Source organism: Oreochromis aureus, linkage group 23, assembly GCF_013358895.1.
Source record: "Oreochromis aureus strain Israel breed Guangdong linkage group 23, ZZ_aureus, whole genome shotgun sequence".
NCBI lineage: Eukaryota > Metazoa > Chordata > Actinopteri > Cichliformes > Cichlidae > Oreochromis > Oreochromis aureus.
Genome location: NC_052963.1, coordinates 10,535,323 through 10,556,811, shown reverse-complemented (window position 1 = coordinate 10,556,811; position 21,489 = coordinate 10,535,323). Strand labels below are relative to the sequence as shown.

Sequence of the window (21,489 nt, the reverse complement as noted above, 5' to 3'; positions counted from 1 at the left end):
GGAATATAAGGTACTTTTCTTAAACCCTCTGGAATCAGTGACTCCTTAAACTCTAGAAGCCATGGAGTAACTGCTGTGTTTCCTCCCTTGAGATGCTCTGTGGGGCCTTTAATGCAGCCACCGTAAGTTGGTACACGTTTGTGACTTTCTGCCTTCAGTTTTGTCTTCAGGGTAAGCGCGCTCTATTGGGTTCAGATTAAGGACATCGAAGAATGTCCCATTTCTTTGTCTTGAGAAACTCTTCGGTTGCTTTTGCACTATGCTTTGGCTTATTATCCATCCAGAGTACAGCCCTGTAGACTTCAGAATATATCCTGCTACTTCAATCAGCATTCACATCATCAATAAACACTAGTGACCCAGTTCCACAGGCCCATGCTGTAACATTATCTCCACCATGTTTAACAGATGATGCCATATGATTTATGAGCTCTTTCTATACTTTTCTCTGCCCATCCGTCTGGTACAAATTAGTCTTGGTCTCTCCAAAGTATACTTTTCACAGCTGTGCAGGCTCTTTCAGATGTTTTCTGACAAACTCTTATTTGTCATTCTTGTTCGTGAGTGTAGCCAGTGGTTTGCACCTTGTTGTAAACCCTTTGTAGCTACATTCATGAAGCTATCTCTTGACTGCAGACACCGAATTTGCCTTGGTGTTTCTTGACTTACTTTGATGTGGTGAAGAAGATTTTTGTTAACCAAGGAAAGAATTTGTGATCACCCACTTTAGTTTTCATTCTTTGGACCACATATTGTCAGTTTAAAAAAAAAAACCCAAGCCCATAAAATTGCATGTTAATCAATTTTCTGATTACTGCTGAAACCCCTTGAACTGAAGCTGAAAGTCTGCACTTCAATCACATCGATGATTTCAACTCCACTGTGATGTTATACAGAGGGAAAATTACAAACGCTGTGTCACTGTCCAAAAACACATGGACCTAACTGTATGATGTGGGCCTGTGGCTGTCAATCCCATCAATCTTCGGTGTGGATGTCCTGAATTCAACTGCAGAAGGCAGCCCTTAGTTGAGCTTGTAAAAAACCGTTTGTGGAGTAAGTGGTTGCTATTTTGTGCCAACATGAAAAACAGAATTCCGTTCACTTCGGGCATATTTGAGCATCAGGTGAAACCATTTTGAGCTTTTTGTGAACAATTGTGAAACGTGATGCAAAAAGCACAAAATATATTCATACAAGCTGATGCACTCATCTGGCAGCCAGGTCTTCTTGTGTTTGCAATCCATCATTTCTCGCTGAGGTTGGTGTTTGAAGCTTTTTTTAATGGCTGCAGTCGACGTTGAACAGCTTGCTTTTTTTGTTTAACAAGATATCTCTCTAACCCTAAATATCCTATCATCTTCCTCCTCCCAGCATGATCGGATAATTATAACAACACTCTGTGGCTACTCCTTTTTTATCGGTCTGTCCAAAAGAAAGCATAGATTTGCCACAGTTGAAGCAGTCCATAGTTTCAAAATTGATTTCACTGATGACTCAAGTATGAGCAGACTGGCATGAAAGCCAATGGAAAGTGATCTGATCGCCGGTGGCAGACAGGGCTTGTGGCCAGCAGGAATGTTTGACTGCACTCATACCCAACAAGTCCAAGAAAAAATATAATTAACTTAGACTTGTGTTGTCTAACTTTCATGTTCTGGGTCTGATGTTGCTGGAGTATGTTTAAGAAGATGGCCACCTACTCAAGGGCTTATTGAGGTCAAACACCCAAGTTGTTATCAGTGATCATGAAACGCGTGTCAATGTATTATTGTCGCTATCGTCTTACTTCTTGGCACATGGTTATTAGCTATTGAGAAGGGAAAGATTCAGTGCAGCTGTCTAACTGTCAGAGATATGATCAGGAACACAATAGAGTGGAAATAAGCAAGAAGACATATCCCCCTTCAAGAAATGAATGGATACTAGATGTCCAAGAAAAATATGAAATTGTTTTTTGTTTTTTAAAAAAAGAAAAAAAAAATCCTCCCTCAAAAATCCCCCTGTGAAAGCTTGTCCTGTCAAACATTTCACAGTGCATCATTCTTTAAAGAGAAGCTCATCCAAAAGGTGCTGTCACCTGCCTCTCATTCCTTGATTGTTTTTTTCCTCAAGCCTCCACTTTCGTCTTTGCCCTGACAGTGCTTCCTTCTCAGTGGATTCATCCAAAATTCAATTACTTTTGAGGAGGGTTCAGGAAGAGAGATGGGGCACTCTCTCAACACTCTCGGGGTTCAGAGTTAGCCCCAAGGAATGCATCTCAGAGTCACGCACAAACAGTTTCGGCAATCTATGACCGAGACTTTAACGCTTTAGTACAGCTCACCAGATGGACTTTGAGATGATGATTTATACGGATCTCTAATTTTACATCTCTCTTGCTCTGTCACACACTTTTGGGAGTTCACATTGAAGGTCCCCTTTCCTTCTTCCTCAGCCATATCTGATGTTTCTTGATGATGTTCGTTTCTCTGTTACCCGGGAAACCAATGGGAGCTAACAGGAAGAAGCAATTACGGACAAATTCGGATGAAATAAATTCTTGTCCCTGTTATTAGGTAAAGATTTCAGATCTGTGGGCTGGAGCTTTGATTGAACTGAGGTGTAAAACTTGGACTTTTTGTCTGTGTTTGTTCATCCATCGCTGAGCGTTCTTATCCTGGATTCAAACATTGGCTCAGTCCGACTGCCATGTGTGTCAAAATTATAAAATCATTACTTTTTTTCACAGGAATGCTGACTGGCAATTTTAAAGTGAAAGTCTGGCAGTTTTACATAAACTACCAGACAGACAAAGTGAAAGTCATGAAATGTGGTGCAGATCTAGACCACAGGCAAAGACATACTTCATTATAACTTGGTGTGCATTCTTCCTTTTAAAATGACAAAATCTGGAAACTGGTCAAATGATTTTAAGCATGAAGTTGCCAGGCAGGAGGAAAAGGGGAATACCTCTAGAGATGGGGTGAGATGGAGGCAGATGATCCGCTTTGGTGACCTCTACAGGGAGAAGTCGAAAGAAGCAGAAAATAAGGCACTGCTCTTGGCAGAGGATGTGCTCTCCGAGTCTCTTTGTAGTTCTCAAAGAATTTTACAAATAATACAGTTATTTAAATGTCAAAAAAATGCATGATATAATTTTAAGTTTGTTCTTACCGAGGTCACTACGGGTGATTTGATTCACATAATGCCCCAAAAATAAAATTCCCAAACATAACATGTGCTTACTCATTATGGACATACAGCCTCACTGCCTCTAGCCGTTACCCCTCTGTCCCCTTCCTCATGCCTCCACTCGATAAATTGATATCTACTCTGCTTGGTGAGTTATTAACATTTCTATTTGTGAAAAACACTTTTCAGGCCCTTACACCCTTGGCTGACGCACACACACCCACAATCTCCCACCCACAGTCTGTGCTCTCTTCACTGAATTTTTCCATTTTAGATTATCTAATAACCTTGCAAGCCTCCATGTTCCTGATATGTACTCAGGAAGTGAAAGAGAAAGAAGCGGTTGTTTTTCAAATTAACATGTTTAGTACCATAAACATCATTGTTTGGTGCAGGAACCAGAAGAAAAATGGCTTTTAATGATCAAAAGCACACATGTGAATAAATAACAAGCAAAAAAAGTGGTTGAGTAGCAAAAATGTATGCAACGGTTTTCATTAGCTGCCATTTGTGGTATGAATAAAGCAGTTTTAAAGCTGCATATTTGAATGGATGCTAAGTGACACATTGAGGCTACTGGCTATGTGCTTTGGGAAATGGGAATTTCTTATTAGTTAACCATCTAGCTACAATATGATGCCACAACTCATTTTATTTTCATGAGGGTGCCATGCTGCAGGAATTTTAAAAATGCTGAGGTCATTGAGTTAGACAAAACCACAGCAACCTATTTAAAGAGCTTGGTACATACCCAGTCCCCAAGAGATTTTGGACAAGTCTGTCACATATTCATTCATTTCTCCGCACGATTCATTGAAGTATTAATACATTTTATGCAAATGTTTAACTCGCTACAGGATTGTTCACATGTTGTTTCAACACCCCTTTGACAATTTTAGGAACATCATTTTGCTTAAAATTACATCAAAATGATTCCAAAAAATGTGAGAACTACTGCCTGCATGTTAAAGTAGAAAACAACAGACTATATTTCCAGAAATATTACTGAGGATGGGGATAATTTGCTTTTAAGATTCCTGGAACACATTGTAGTTATCCCTTCTTCAACCTCATGATTTTACCACAGAGCAATATGCATTTTACAAGTATTGCATTCCCCGACCAACTGGTGATTGGTCAGGAAATACACAAAATCTTCATTGTGATTGCTTTGATTGCTAGCAAATTGAAGTGGTCACCCATAGTTTACGTGGAAGACACTGACTTGTCTGCAAACAATCACTATTTAATCATTAAGCTGTAGTGAAACCTGCAAAAATGCAACGCACACAGCAAAATGTTCGCCTTCAAATTAAAGGTTTTGCTTTACTGCTTCAAATATCAAGAGGTGCAACTATTATTTTGAAGGCAAATACTATAGTCCATATTTACAGTTTGCATTGTACTTTTAACAGTGTCACTGCTCGTTGCAATCAATTTTTTCCCTTGTCAATTTGTTACATATCACATATTTGTTCCTAGCCACTGGTGGTTGCCAAGAGGTTCACTGATCAGATTATAGGCTTGCATGAGTAGGGTCTTAGCATACAGAGTATATGTAGCTTCCAGGTCAGAAAAGTGAAAGTTCAAGTGCCTTAAAACTGCATTCCATCTAAAGGGTATAAGATGGGAATAGCTGTGGTTGCAAAAAGGGCTCCAGTCCTATAGACGCCTATATTTTTGCAGTTTTCTATTTTGAAAATCATAAACACTTCCTGTTGAGATTAGGGGCTCAGTTGCTCATTTTGGGTCATATTGAATAAAAAACATAATCATTTGAAGTGTTGTATGACCAAGATTTACAAAAATGACTTATCTTTGGCAAGAAATTTCCACTCATCGGCTAACAACTTATCAGTTATCAGACATTACCCAATGAGCAGGTAGTTTTGCCAATACCATACCACGTCACATCTGGCTTTCTGTAACCAGGATAGCGAAAGACTTCATCTCAAGACCTTAAAACAGGACTTCAGAAACCAGTAAATGACAGTAGCTATATCCATCTTTTATACCATCTATATGCTTTAGGCAAGTCACTGTCTGGTTCCAGAGTTGTATATAAGCAAACAAGAAAAACAAGAAAACTATTTGAATTTACATTCCCTACGTAGGGTGAATATAAGAGTTTCCCTCCTGCTGGGTTCAGAAATGTGTTTCTTTTGTCATTTTCTAATGTTAAATTAAGTATTTCCACTATGCTTTAATGCAACAGATGCCTTTGATTATATATTTATATAATCAAAAAAGACTAAATACAGACCTCTTCTTGCAATAAAGCTCATGTATTAGCTTCCTCTTTAACCTGAAGAGCTTGTAAGCTATATGGAAGCAAAAGAATGGGTCAAATATGACTGATGCACTATACAGTTTTTGGTCTTGGGAGTTTTTAGTGAACCATCAGGTAGAAAAACACTTCCAAGGGAATCTATGGACACACAAAAATACACACACAGGCACACATACAAACTGTCTTTGCAGTCATGTCCAAGTCTTAGTCCCAGTCCCTGAGCTGACTGCTAACTAGATTCTTTATCCCGCCTGGCTGTCAGGGAAATAACTATGACATTAAATGAATGAAACTCTCTTCGGATATTCCAGGGCAAGGCTAAAGCGAGATCCTTCGGGAGCTACCGAGAAGAAGACGTGAAAGCAGAGGAGAGGTTGAGGGTTCTTGGAAGGCAACCATGAGAGGCGTCATGAGATGGTGCCAAGCAGTACACAGAGACGTTAATGGCAGGTAACACTGGCTTTATATTTAGAATATCCCTAGTTTATGAAAGTAATTAACATTAGTCTAACTGAGTTATCTCAGTAACTCTCTATACAACATCTCACCACTAAATTTTACAGTGTTAATAGACGTTGATTTATCAAAACAGAGACACCTGTCCAGACTGTCAAAGAGTTGTTTGTTGCCGCTTTTCAAGCTGTCTAAAAGTTTTAAATGAACTCTGATGGGTATTGATTTATAACAAAATATTACAGTGATGATTCACAGACTGATAAATTAATACTGATGATGCTTCTCTTTTGCTACATTGCAGATCATTAAGCACTCTTTGAAACGACGCTACCACCCTCAAAGCAGACTTTTCTTGTAAACGTGTTGTAGGGACTCCCAGATGTTACCGTGGTACATTGCTTAAGGTAAAGTGCCCCCTTTATACTATTAGAACAATTGCCAGTTAGCATCTGGCTCATTCTTTATTCTTAATGAGCATCCCCCCAAGGAAGAGCAGGATGCAGTGACAGACCATGGAATGGCAATTAAATCAGCTCACTTGTAACGACAACTGGCAACATGAAGTGGGCTGCTCCTAAGTTCACTCAACTCTGAGGTGAGTGACTATAAGTGGGAAGGATACCGCTGATTGATATAAAACAGTGTATGTGAGAGGGTTATTTAAACTAGAACTTGGAATGCCACGCATGACCAACTAGGACTGTCAAACTGAACCACAGATATTAATTGATACCACATGTTACAATTGGACCAGATGCCCAAGTATTAGCACGAACAGTGCCATCTTCACCTCCTCTAACTTACACATAACTTCGTACAGTACTGCTACAGAGAAGGAGGGCCCCAGCCAATTCAATTCAATTTTATTTATATAGAGCCAAATCACAGTAATAGTCACTTCAAGGCACTTTATATTGCAAGAAAAAGACTCTATAACAATACAAAGAAAACCCCAACAATCGGACAACCCTCCTATGAGCAAGCACTTGGTGACAGTGGGAAGAAAAAAACTCCTTTTTACCTCCAGCAGAACCAGGCTGAGAGGGTATCCGGTGTAAAGTCTGTGTCAAACCAAACATGTGACGACCCCTTGGGAAATAAGGGAGCAACTGAAACTACTTTCCAAAAGCCGCTTTAGCCATTTGTTATCATTAAGTTAGCACCTAACGGCTATGGCTAAAAATTAGATTGTAATTTGAATGTGAGAGCTAGGCAGCAAAGACAATTAGTCCTGCCCATCTGTGACTTTAATAGAAAGTGTTAATTTAAAAGGATAGCACAATCATTTTTGTCTGGAATTGGTTATGCTTATTTTAAAGTCGGAAAAAAATGGACTAGCAACTAGACAGAAACAGTGGCAGCCTATTTTACTAAGGACTTTCACTGATAGAGATATCAAGTTCAACATTCAAGCATTTTGACAGCCCTAAAAACAATGACCAACTACAAAGTAATGAGCAACAAGCAAATAACTTGTACTCATCACTTGATAAGTCTTCACAACCGAGCCACCAGAGAAACTGAAGGACCTTCATTTGAAATATAAAACTATCCATGCTAGCTTACATAGTTTTATATATGCAGCTACTCCAGCTAGCATGAGGTTGGGTAGCTCACTTCTCAGCTTCTCCATTTTGATGTCATGATATGGAACATTAGCCACCTCACTCTCTTCATTGCAAAGAGTGCACAGCAAAGCAACGGATCCGCATTTCAGTCTGGCAACGCTTGACAAACTGCCTTTCAAACTGAATGAGAAACGAGAGCAGCGAAGCCTGGAACATACACGTGAGTCCAGCCTTAGAGCAGCTATTCGAGATGCTCTCTTTCAACTGACTTGGATTAGCTCGTTGCCAGAATTACATGTAATAAAATCCAGGTATAAATTTGAGATTCGCCTCAAAGGGCAGCTTATGACAGTCGCTTCTTCCGAACGACACGTGAAAACCTGGTGCTGTGGGGTTATCTGAAGTTTAACTTTAGCCATGTCTAACTATAGAAACACGTGTACTTCAGAGAAATGCTAAATAACATGAAAATTCCTCAAGCTTAGGTGGAGACTTCCAATAGCAGCGATTAGATATTCGCAGGCTGAAACGCTTCCTTCTTTATCTCCCTCACACACAACCTTGAACACACATTTTTACTCAGCACCTAAATTTAAATCTGTGACACTGAGACTGATCTGCTGCTGAACCGATGAGTCTCTAGCTAACTCTACAGTATGTTAATGCTATTCATTGGAGAGCATCAAAGTCTAAGTTCTTCAAGCTGCCCTGACTTTAAACTAAAAGGAAAAAAAGAAACATACTGCACATTTTACATCATGAAAAAGATGCCACTAGATAGTTCTACTACAGCACATCTTTGGAGCAGAGTTTTACAGATTAAAGAGAAATATTAATAGCAATCAATGAGATGCCTAACGTAAGTGTTCTCAACCAATACATATGTAAAAAAGAAGAACTAAAATGGCAACTAATGCCTCGGCAGATTCTGTAGTTTGCCAAATCACTTCAGTGGAATTGTCTCGTCTAAGCAGCAGAACTATAGGCTTATTTAAAGAGGAATGAAAGAGGATCGTCAGATTATTAACACAAGTTTATAAATGCCTACCCTACAGCAACTATAATCATTAAGCCTGCTAAACATTTATCTTTCTGCTTTTTTAAATCAAATCAGTCAGTCGGAAGAATCAACTTGAGCCAAAAGCAGAGCACAACCCAGCCAACAGCAAGAAAACAAAACAAAGCCTTTGAACAAATAATCAAAGTCTTTCTTCTAGCAAAGAATGTGTTTCAAATTGTACAGCCAATTGATCTGACTGTGTATAGAGGCTGCGTACTGCTTGAAAGTACTTTGACTTTCATCGCTGATGGATGCACCGTGTAAAGGATAATAATTGATGTGAAGATACACCGCACGTGGCTTTGAAATTATTTGATTAGAATAGTCAGTATACAGTATGTCTGCTTTAATGGTTAAATGTATAGCAATGCAGACAGCTTAGGGGAGTGGTGCTCAGCAAATGTTTATTTTCATATATGTTCATATCATATATAACCACAGGTAGTCACACACAAACCCAAACGTGAAAGCAATTTGTCTTGAGTGCACCTTTCTCTAAAAATTGTCCCTTTCCCATCTGAAACAAACAGCCCCGAGAGCAAAAATAAACTTAAGAGCTAAGGCGAGCAGACATGCTGTAGCTACCACTGAGAGCTGAGCGGCACAATGCAAATAAGCTTTCACACCATAACAGACGACCCACATCTCCATGCTAGGCAGCAGAGATTCAATATCGGAGGACAAGGAGTGCTGCGTCCCCAGGCCCTTCTTGCAAAGTGGCCCATAAATCAAGAACCCTGTTGAGAGCTGGTCTCTGTGGGTCTTGTCCAGGATTCGGGAAAAAGAGCACGGCTCTGGCTGGGGAAAAAGGCACTCCAGTAATCCACCCCCCCCAACAGCTTTAATGCAACAGATGCCTTTGCAGCATAAAATTATGACTATCATTAGCCAAACTGGGGACCAGATTATTACTGCAATTGTTTTGTTCAGACATATAGATGATGCTGCTCAGCCATGGATACAACTGGATTGGGTTTAAGTGTAAATACCAATTGATGATTGTTTTTAAATTTCAGACCTCACATACTACAGTAGTACATGCAAGAACACTGAGAAAATCATAAGAGGTAGCTTGAAAATGAACTTAGTATACCTTCCTTGCACCAACTATTATTTAAGCCTTGCTGACATCAACATTTAGAGGAGAAAGTGCTGAGCTGTGCAACATTGCAGCTTCGCTTGGCTCATCTTTTGCCAGAAAGCACTACATCCATTGTAGGTATGTTATTGTGTCATGAAAATGTGTAATATTTGCATAGCAATCAAACTGAGGATAGTACGATTGCTATTTCATGCAAAGTGGTCAATACTCATACATATTTTATTAATGTCACAAAATGCTGAAAAACATTTAAAAAAAAAGACATCTTAACATAGAGCATAATCCCAAATCAGTTTTTATTTGTTGCCCTGTGACAGACTGGCGACCTGTCCTGTCCAGGGTGTACCCTGCCTCTCACTCCAAGACAGCTGGGATAGGCTCCAGCGCCCCCCGACCCTGAAAAAGCAGAAGCAGAAGCGAATGGATGGATGGATGGATCAAACTTGTTGTTCTTGTCCATTAATTTTGTTGCACCAACAGTGAAGGGCATTTGGCAGAACTTTCAAATATTATGCATGATGCTGTATGATTTGGTTAAATCACAGTTCTATATAACTTTTGTCCAATTAAAAAAGTGAAAGAAACCAACATTTCAACTGACTTAATTAGCACTTTAACTTTCATCAAGTGCTACATATTGCATGCAATAAAAAGATTTTAATTCTAAGGAGATAAGGTCATTAACTTAAATTAAGGTAATCAGAGTTTTTGGACAATGATGGGTTTTTTTTCCCCCTTTTTAATGTTACCTCTAGGGCCCGTCACAGTGAATTTTAAATCATGCATTCAATATGCAATTTAAATAAAGACTTCAAACTTTCATTCAAGAGGTTTAACAAAACTATAGCATTAACTAGGATTTGGCACCATTTCTATACACAGTCCACTGTTTTGAGAGGCTCAAAATTAACTGAACAATTGACTGACGAGTTTCATCTCCCGGTGAGGCCTGGATGTGGAGTTCGTTTCAAGTGTTGAACTGTTAGATGTTCCCTTGAGCACTCAGTATGAGGTAAAAAATGATGCAACCATCTGTTGCACTCATAGAAATAAGGCAGGACCAAAAGAAAGACCATGGAAGATCGTAGAATTCTTTCACTGGTTAAGAAAAAAACCCTCAAAACATCCAACCAAAACCAAGAAGCACAATATTTTGAAAATACACTAAGTCTCACTGCATATAATAACTCATGTGCATGTATTCTGAGATTGGCCATCAAACTTCATATGGCTTTGAATAGTTTGTTGTAGGAAAACAAAAGAAATTGTCCCTACTATGATTGGTGACACTTTAAGGTTACACTGTGGACACAACAGGAACAAGATTCTCTGGACAGCTCTGAAACTCCCTTTTCACAGACGTATGTGACACGTTTTGTCAGTATTTACATATGAATGTGTGATATGGGAGGTTACTATAACCTTATCAGATAATAGTGGTCAGTGGCTAAGTTCATCCTTGGGTTCATGGGGACATTCATGCCAAATGTTAAGAAATTCCCCCAAAGTATTCATGAGAATGGAAACTGAGAACCTGAAAACATAACACTATGGAGGCCAAAAAATACAAGTGGTATCCATACAAGCTACAATAGAGTTGAATAACTCTTTCATTTGATACAAAGCACTTTATACTGTAAGGCATGTGATAAGCCTTCAGCCTCACATAATACTAAACCTGGATTTCATGGCTTGAGTTTCATCTTCTTACCTGTATGTGTACCACACACACACACACACACACACACACACACTGCAGTTCTTGACTCAACATTAACTCTGGCTGTGTGTGAAATTACCCTTTCAGCAGGGGTTACATTGGGATTTGTGAGAAAGGGGAACCCTAGTCTAGTGGGCCTGATGCTCAAGGACCCACTGCACACAGTGAAAGTGGGGGCTAATTCTTTAAAAGAAAGTAGGTCCACTAAAAATTACACACATTGTGTTCTGTGGATGTGCATTGTCCAGAATAACAAAGACGCGGTTTCAGGCACAGTCTCTAAACACCTATTTACAAGTTACAAAGAAACAAATTCCACGGTGTTAAAATCTCAGAGTCAGACGTGCCAAATTATCAGATGATAATATATTTTACTTAAGTGTAAGTGTATTCTTAATTAATTTTAAGGAAAAAGGCTAACCTATATAAACCAATCATTTCTACTAATTTATATTTCGTGATTTGCTTTTTTGTCGTATTTTTTAATTAACATCTACATACAATTGATGGTTTGGGAAACACTGATAATCCTGTCATACATAAAAAGAAGAAAATGAATCTTTGCACTGACCCAACAAAGAATCAGTGCAGCAAATTATGGGTTCAGTGTAATTAATTGTGTTTTCATTATTAGACAGATTTTCTGTAGCTTTATTTTTTTATTCACTTCAGTGATTAGATGAGTTCTGTGCTCGCAGTAATGAAACTACTGCAAATATTGCATTTAAGCAGCATAACAGAAAAACTCCCTGTAATAACCCACTTAATATACCAGAAAAAAGGAAGGAGAAAAAAAAACAGCCCTGCTGGTGCAGGATTCATCGTCAGCATGACTGCTTTGTTCCCAGTGTTTTCACTGAAAACATGAATTTCTAACAGCTCACTTGTTTGGTGTGTAGAACATCATCGAGACAGATAAAATTCTGTAAGATCTCAACACAAAGTCCGATGATTTAAATAATCAATCTGAAGTACAGTAACGTACGAGAGTCTTGAGTCATCCCTGATTTCTTTATATTTTGCTTCCAAGAAGCCAGACTGTCTTGTCTTTTTTGGTGGCCTTAAAAATGGTTTTCCAGGCTTTCTGAAGGTCCTTCAAAGTTTTTCTTTGGCCATTAGCTGCTTTTTTACTCACTTTCAGCTCAGTCTTTGTGCCTGATCATTTTCAGAGGAATGTTTGTTGTTTGTTAAGCCACTTAACCTTGATCTATGACTCATTCAAGCATAAAACAGACACTTAACTCGATGACTCATTGATATGTCTACACATGACAGACAACTTAGGCAACTAATAACAAAGTGCATAAAGATGGAATTTAAATTTAATTCTGTGCTGTTGCAAAAACACATCTTATGTTCCCATTTACTTTAGTTGAATCTATGAACGATGCAAAAGATGATAACACGGATTGACAAGCATGTCAAGGTAATTCCCAAAGAGCTATTAGCCAGAAACTTGGCATATCTCAGCGTTTTATGCTGGAAAAAGTGCACTGGTCAAGTGAAGGACAAAAGAGGAAAGGGAAGGCCTAAAAAAGTCCAACAGATGAACAGCGTCTGTCATTAGGACAAAAATCCAGCAAAGACCTGAGACAGGACCTAGGACATGCATTTAGCCCTTCAGTTGATCCATTTACTGCTCACAGTACATGGGTCCTCATCAAAAATCAAAAGCATTTCTGAAACATGGGAAACGGGATAGGTTGAGGTATGCCAAATTACACAAGAACTGGACTGAAACTATTCCTGAAGACTACTTAAAGAAATGATGAGAAAGCTTGTTTCAGTTCAAGCTGTGTTAAGGAATAAAGGTGGTCATACCAAATATTGACTTTCAAGCTCAATATAATTACAAAAACTGTGTTTTTGCCTTACATACTGTATTTCTACGTATATTTTCACATTTCAATAAATTGCTGCACCTGATTCCTATTTTCCTAGCAAAAATACAAAGAAATGAAGACTTTTGCACAGCACTGGATTAATAATCACACACCTGAGTAACTAGAGGTGTTTAAAGAAAAGAAATCCCCCCCAAAATCGGGTGACATTCTGTATTTGTTTGTTGTGGTACGAGTGGCTTTGTAATGGTAAAATAATGAAGGAAACAGAGCTGATCTCTGGCATGTCAGGAAGTTAGCTCCAGTGGCTTTGACCCAGTTTAACCCCATCCTTTAATTACTCTTATATAACAAACACTCAGTGGTTTAATTAATAGTATGAATGCCATGTTGTGAGCTCACCGGCAGGTGTAATATCACATCATGATGTTTAATGCAACAACATTGTAGCGCTGGAATTTTACACTTAAAAATGAATAACCTCAACACCAAGCTAAAAACACCCGAATTGATCCGAAGAAAGTTCACCGCGCACGTGTTGCCCTCAGCTTGAGATATCGGTTTAAAATTAGCTGTAAATACAATGTTGCCCCGGGTCTCATGTGAAGTGGCTAATGACAGATGAAGAACTGCTAATGAAGCGCTCCTTGATTTCACTCACTGTTAATCCCTTGACGTAGCTGTTCTATTTAAGCTCCCGCCTGGCTCAGAGGGGAGAATTTGGCGCAAACACTCTCAGCGTTCCTACCGAGGGGTACCCATGTGTGCATTCATACGGAGTATGCAAATAGGCCACGGCTCCCACTCGAGTAGCTGCTGTATATTATAGCCGTTGCTGAGACCGTCCTAAATTGGTTTGTAAAAATGCTCTGAATATCTCGACACCAGCCACTTAGAGTGCAGGTCAAAATGTGAATACGGATTGCTAGTTGTGATAGTGTTTTGATAACATTAAAGAGCCATTTCTCTTCTGGTATGCATTTATCCTGCAAAATAATGCAGCCTGGCTTCCTTTTTTTTCTCCTCCCAACTGGCATCCTGTATGACTTTTTTGTTTTTATCGCCACACCAATGTATGGAGTGTCACAACAAAGCCTTCATGAATGAGTAAGCACAGATCCTATGAAGAGACGAAGGGAAATGGGAGGAAAAATTGCTCATTTTGCTTCCCTTGGCATGCAATTTCCATCCTCTATCCACATCTCTCTAAAAGCTATCTAAAACACATCAACTTCATCTTTCTAGGCTGGATGGGTCTCAGAGGATCACCTCCAGACATGGCGCGATGACAGTGGGGCTGAAAAGAAAGGATGAAAATAATAATTCTGTCCTCTTGCTTATAGAAATAGGCTTCTCATTCTAGTGCTGATTAAAAAGTGGAGGGAAAAACATTCATTTTCAACGTCAGTTGCCTCTAGCAAAGAAAAATACCGTATATTGAGGTAACTGATCACGCCTCGGATGGCCGTTTCATCAGAGAAAGTGCAACACGACTATTTCGCTGCCTCCTTTCCATTTTACCCATGTAACAATTGACCAGCACAACATTTTAGCTCGGGGGCATGCTACACTGTGGCTGACCCCAAGTTCTTTTATTTTCTGCTGTAACAAATGGGGAAATAAACACTTTCAGATTTCATTTGATTCGGGTCAACTTTATTCTTTGATTCCGCCCCCGCCACCATTGATAGAAGCACACAAATGCAGGACAGCTTCATGTGTATGTGTGTGGGGGTTTTTTTTAAGAGCAATGCAAAGAGACAGCTAGAAATGATGCCATTACCATCCTTTTATTGAGGCATTTTTCTGTTCGAAATGCAGAAAGTAAATAAAGCTAGCATGGCAGAGGCAGACACTCAGCTCAATTCACATCCACACATGAAGGCATTCAGATAAAGGTCTAAAAAAGAAAAAATGGGTGGCCATGAAAATGATTTGCAAGCAAGTCCATTGTTTATGACACCTCTCTGCTGAGTAACAGCAGGAAAGGGCGCGCCCAGGGCTCAAATGCCATGAAGTGAATGTGGGACCCAATTCTGAAGACCATTTATTTTTCCATACAGCCTGGGTCTGCCATCATCACGCGACTGTGGACTCAAAAGGTGATTTTCTTTGCATGAAAACTATTTGGAGACAAAAACGAGAGCACTGCACGCTACTTCTGTCAAACTCTTTGATCTGGCCTCGCGTAACCTACATGATGACGGTTACTCAACCGTATAAAATGATGCCAACCATGGACTGGTGTGCTCCAGAACAGATGTAGCAAAACTGCGATCCACCAGACAGGTGATGACAAATATCATGTTGTAGGTGTCGTAGGACAGCGGGTTTTTTTTAATTACAGTAAGTAGTAAACAGTTACTCTGTAAAATTTCACAAATCAAAAGATTTGGATTTGCAAATTTCAAGTATAACACCAAGAAGTTCTGTTTACTGATTTTCCAGCATCAACTATTATGATCCAAACCAAGGGCATCAAACTACATCACTACGTAATAACCTGGAACCCATCAAAACTCCTTTTCTCGAAAAAAAATATCAGATTTAAGAGGAGACCTGTTATACTCATTTCCAGCTCGTTATTTTTCATTCTTGGGTTGCACTCAGGTCTGCATGAATCACATTTAAAAGTATTAGATCTTTCTCTAATGCTGGGCCTTGATGCCGCCCCTCAGTTCTAACTGTCTATAGTAGGCCTTTTTAGCTCCCATTCCTCACCACTTACAGGGACCATTTTAATGGTGGTCGCACAGCCATGCCGCCATTTATACTGGCGCTGAGCGGGTGCTCGCTGCAGTATTCTGCCAAATGATAGGCATCGGTATAAGAGTAGAAGACGTCAAAACTGGAAGAAAAGAAATTGAAGAGGTTTTTTGTTTTGGAAGTTTTTGCCAGAAAGTCTCATTTTGAGTTGAATCTAAGTTTCTGCACTGATACGTCATTGCAGTGGCGGTAAAAACTGACACAACTATACACATGATGTTACAAAGGTTGAATCTACGTAAGAGCAGCTAAAACGACATCTTAGCTCGACTTTACCACTGGATGTAACACCACTTTCGGTGCGCACTGCCATCCACCAAGGCAAAAATGGTAGGTATAACAAATCCCTAGGGTTTAAACAGCCCAAATTGTGTGCCTGAGATTAGTATATTAGGTAGATGCACTCTCTCTGACATCATACAGAGCCAAGAGTATTAAAAACGGTCTTAAAACAAGCATTTAGAGCAGTCTTAAATGTGATCCTCTGGCTGAGATTACAGAAGGTAAGGAAAAGGATAATATGCCCCCTTTAATGAACTTTCCATTTACAAAAATAGTAAAACATGTTAAAAAAAAGCTTTTTTCACAACCAGTCACTCTGCTGTTATTCTAAGAAACATGTTTATTTGATTTAAAACAGCAGCGTTTCTCTGCTCCACCATATGACTTGTTTATGGTATAGCAAACAGGTAAAGTCTCTGTAATTAACAAGCTGGACAACCACTCCAAAGAAGGGATTCAACCTTAACTACTTGCTATACAACATTAAAGTGTCCAAAAATGATGTCCTCCAATTCTGCGGTTTTCCCATGTGGCAAAGTCATTCAGTAGACCCCTGGTCTAAACAGTATGGCAAAATATCTTACAGCTGATAAGCACGCATCCCCTGCAGAGGTCAGAACTCTCTGAACACTTGCATACAGAACTAGACCAACTCTTCTTCTCCGGGGTCATCTCTCCTTCATTGGGTCAACAAGCCCACCCACAAGTAGAACCGAGCAATGCACAAATTATCTTAAGGCTGCCAGTGACTGTATTTATCAAGCACAGACACAGTCAAAATCACAACTACTTGGGGTATAAAAGGTCTAAAAAGGCAATATAAGGTCAATGGGAGTTCTGGTGATGCCGCAGTCCATCTCCAAGCTGCTATGAACTCATTCGCACCGCAAACTTTCATTGCTGAGAACCGGTGACTGTCACTGCATGCTCTAATTATATCTCTGTTAAACGAATATACTAATTAACTAACATATTAATCAAGCCATTGTGCACGAAACCAATATATTTGGCCTCGATACTGTAATAAAATTACAGATACTAGCTCTCGTGGCTGATTTCTTTCTAAGCACATTAGTTGAATTTGCAAAAAGCTCCATAGTTTCAGAAAAAATTTCCAAACAAGGAAATCAAGTATCTCCAAATAATTTCCATTATGGAAAGAGGAGACATTATATAGAGTTATTATATTATATAGAGATACTTTAAGGCCTTTACATGTAAAATAGATACTACTAGTTTTTACTGTCCCTCAGGTTCACAAACCAAATTAGCCACATCTAACTGCTTCAAAGGCAGATTTTCTCTTGTAGTCACAAGTCATGATTCTTCTTGAAATGGGCGAAGCACCATACCCAGACACTCTGTTATCTACCTGATCTACCATACTTGTCAATTCATGACGTGATGGCGGCAACAAAAATAAATAGCTCTGAATCAGATCGATGCCCAATGATTGCGACGGAAAATGGAACAAGGCACGGGGAAAGAGGAATCTCATCTCGAGGGGAATTGGATTTTGAGAAAGATTTAACCGAGGACTCGTCTGTTATGCATGTAGCCCACATCTTCTTGGATTCCGCAGCAGCTAATAACTTTTGCAGGAATGGAAGGTTGTTCGAGCTCCAGCTGTGATATTTGAACGTATGCACGCGGTCGCACGCGGGCATAAATACGCAAGCTGGATCGCCTCTCAGTATTTCCATTTCCCCTCGAGTCCTATTAATGTCATTTAGCAGCCATGATTGAGGTGGCCCGCTCTCAGCTTCCACACCAGCATTCCTGCTCACAAATCCTCATCAATTGCTCCAATCAGTCTTACCACAGAGCCAATACTCTACAGCGAGACAACTCTTATTTCCCACCGCATTAATGAACTCTTTCATTTGAAAGCCTTTGACTGTCTGCCTCTTGATTGCAAAGCCAAGGCCAATAGGCCTCGGTGACAGCTCCTTGAAAATTAAAAGTATCAATCAAGACGGGAATGGGAGGGGGGGAAAAAAGTTGTAATGGTTTCAGATTCTCCTGTTGAGCAGAGAGAGAAGGGGAAGCTAAATGGGATCAGGTGGCATTTCAAAATGCGTGTTGGGGCTTGTTTTACCTCATTTTATTGCTAGATGGGTGGTACTTGCAGGATAAGGGTTAAAATGTTAGATAAGATAATTAAACATGTTAAAGGTTCATTTTTATGAATCAGTGGGATGTAAATACAATTATTTGTACTGAAAAACTCATGTTCGCTTTTGTCTGTGCACCTTGAATCGGTTGACCTGGTAATTCGGGTAACAGCCCTGATGAAGGATGAAAACAACATCTTCAATCACTTCATTACCATATCCTTTAAAGCTACACTTGATTCGTCAGAAGAGGAGTTCAGTGCTGCTGGGTAAACTTGACCAGCATTTAAAAAAAAAAAAAAAGGAGAAAAAAAGTGCTAACGCTGGATGACATAATCTCTGTCTAAATCAATTTCGGTGTGAAAGCACTTGACTCAGCTCAATATGTAGCTGCAGGGCTTCTGTTAAGTGGCTGCTGCCACTTACCTATTAATTCATGTGCTACTGGTTGCGCTCGTGGTCAAGATTAACCCCATATGTCGGGATTTAAAAATAATAATAATAAAATAATACCACAAGGCAAAGGAAGACATGAGTCGGAGCGTTTAGGAGAAACTGAAGGGGAAAGATTATGAACAAATCATGATGCAAGGAGGTTTTGGTGCAAGCAATGTTACTGTTAACAGAATTAGAAAATGCCTGTGCAAGACTGAGGAGCTGTCTGGAAGTAAGGAGTACACTGCCTGTGGGCTATGGCGTGCTATGGTTTTGCAAAAAGAAAAAGAAAAAAGAAAAAAAAAAGCATCGCTGCAGCAGTCGTTACTTGAAAAAAAAATGGTGACATACAGCTTGTAAGGCTACAGAGCCTTCTGTCACTCATCTGTAGGGAGTGATGAGGGAGTATGGATTTTATACGTTTCTTTTTTTAAGCCAGCATCTGTTCCAACTTTTACATCAGTATCACTGTCCTGATTCTCAGATATGTTCAGTGGGTAAAAGCCAAACCACCACGACCAGCACCACTCTGGTCAGAGCCAGACTGGAGCTTCAGACATCCATCTGGACAACCATAAATCATCATCCATCCACCCAGAGGAGGGAAGCAGGCAAAAGGAGGAGAACCACAGAGAGAGCTGACTTGCCAAGCAACCACTCAGCAGAAATAATGTGAAATATAACTACGGCTGGGTTCTTCTCCCATCCCTCCTCTCTCTGGCACACGTTATTTTCCCCCTCCACCAACACACGATCGTGCTCTCTTACTTTCACAGGCGCACGTACACAAAACACGCACGCATGCTGACGCACCGGAGAGATGTGCAAATGCGCACACAGTGTTACACAATTAACGTCGAGAAGGAGGAGGGGAAAAAGAGAGAGAAGAAGAATGCGTAAAAAGAACAGTTGGTGTGCGCTGACGGACTAATCCGCTCGGATAGTTACGTTTTGAATGAAGGATACAGAAGAAGACTTTCAGCGGTCCACTTCTACTGCCGTACTGCAGCCGTGAACAGCTCCACACAACAGAGGAGGCTCTAAAGATAAAAAAGGAGCCTCTGGGATTTACGCGTAACAGCGGGACAAATGCGTTCTATCCAAAAATGCGCATTTAAGCGCCGCGTGTTGGGATTCCGTTTATTAAAGGTGGTGGATAGGCAGGCGAATCGTGTGCGCGCACAGAACATGAAAATGTCAGTGACAAAAACGAATCGTGGGTTTAAACAGATCCACGGGGGGCAGCACGGTCCAACTTTGGCCAAAGAAGCAATTGCATTTAACTTACCAACAAGCAGTTTCCAAATGATGGCGTACACTTTGTGGTTAGTTCTAATAGCCCCACACCATCACGGTGTATCCGAATCTGCTCCGGTCGACAGAGTAAAGCAGAAAGGGTTTAAAAAATAGAATACAATAAGGAATTCCAGCAGAGAGATAGTCCACTTCTCCAAAAAGAAAAAAAAGAAAAACGCAGTGTCTGTCCCCAAATTACATATTGCCAGTCCTCGCTGGCGCAAATTGGAGCGCAAAAATAAAACCGAAAAAAAGAAAAGAAAAAACAAAACACCTGCAGCCGGTCACTTTCAAACAGCAGGAAAGAAGAAAATCATGACAGTGATTGGAGGAATGTTCGACGGAAATCAATCAAGGGCAAGATCGGGAGAGGCAATTAGTCTGGTTATCCTGTTAAATCAGCTGCACGGCGGCTCACGGCCACGGAAGCCCGGCAGGTGAGCTTTCAGCTTTAAGAACGACTGCGCGAGAGCGAATTTCCAAAGTGATGTGCAGAAAAAAAGGCACACGAGAAGCCTCCTCTCTCTCTCTCTCTCTCTCTCTCAGTGCCGCTGTACCGACACCAGATGCGTCAAGTGAGGATAATTGAACCCAAGCAGCACAGGACACGACGGGATTTCCCTTCAAAATAAAAGTCGAGCGCGCACTGGCGGTTAAAAGAAGAAGAAGACAGGCTGGCTGAAACACCCACGTGGGTCTAAGTAAAAAATGTGGGGTGTAGCTAAAAGCTCCGTACACTGTGTCACAGTGTATTTGCATTAATAAGAAGCAGCACCAGACCCAGTGGAACTGCACCCTCTGTCCATTTCTTCCCCTCTTTCCTCGTTATTGTGACCGAGAGCAAGTTCGACACTCTTCCCCTTTCCCCAGAGTTGCTTTTATTTTGAAGAACAACTCAAAATGAGTTTGTCTTATTTTGTCTGCCTTGACATTTGCTTTCTCTCAGACCTGCGTTCCTCTGGAGTCCTCATCCTCCACATGGCGCACTGGCAGAAGCTCACCAGAAAACGCACGGGAGGATAATCATCCTCATTATGCGCCTGCTTCGACAAATAAACACAAATGTGGAGAGAGTACTTTTTTTCGCCGGCTTATGCTGTGAGTAGAGTGCGCAGGCAGACGGGTAATGCAGTGAAGCTCAAGTTTGAGGATAGACGCACTGCCGCCCAATGGAAATAACAGAAAAGCTCTGAAATGCACTGTAAAAATGCTGTCTTTAGCAAGTCACTGAAGGGCAAATGTGTAATATTACTGTCTAATATTGGTCGTGGATAGCTGATTAAATGACCAACATAATATGGGGAAAATCAGTGCATATTATTTCCACATGAATATTTAAGAAAAAATGCAAAAAATTATTAGCACAGCTTATTTCTCTGCAACCT

The 21,489-nt window shown here is 40.2% G+C and overlaps 1 protein-coding gene across 1 annotated transcript in view; it reads right to left on the bottom strand.

Moving 5' to 3' along the window:
- LOC116328881 (interleukin-1 receptor accessory protein-like 1) overlaps nt 1–20,629 on the bottom strand; it is a 317,602-nt gene extending 296,973 nt beyond the window's left edge. Inside the window, exon 1 of the mRNA XM_039606438.1 lies at nt 20,097–20,629. The gene's annotated coding sequence lies outside the window, so the exon portion shown is untranslated. The remainder of the gene's footprint in view (nt 1–20,096) is intronic.
- Between the last annotated feature and the right edge of the window lie 860 nt (nt 20,630–21,489).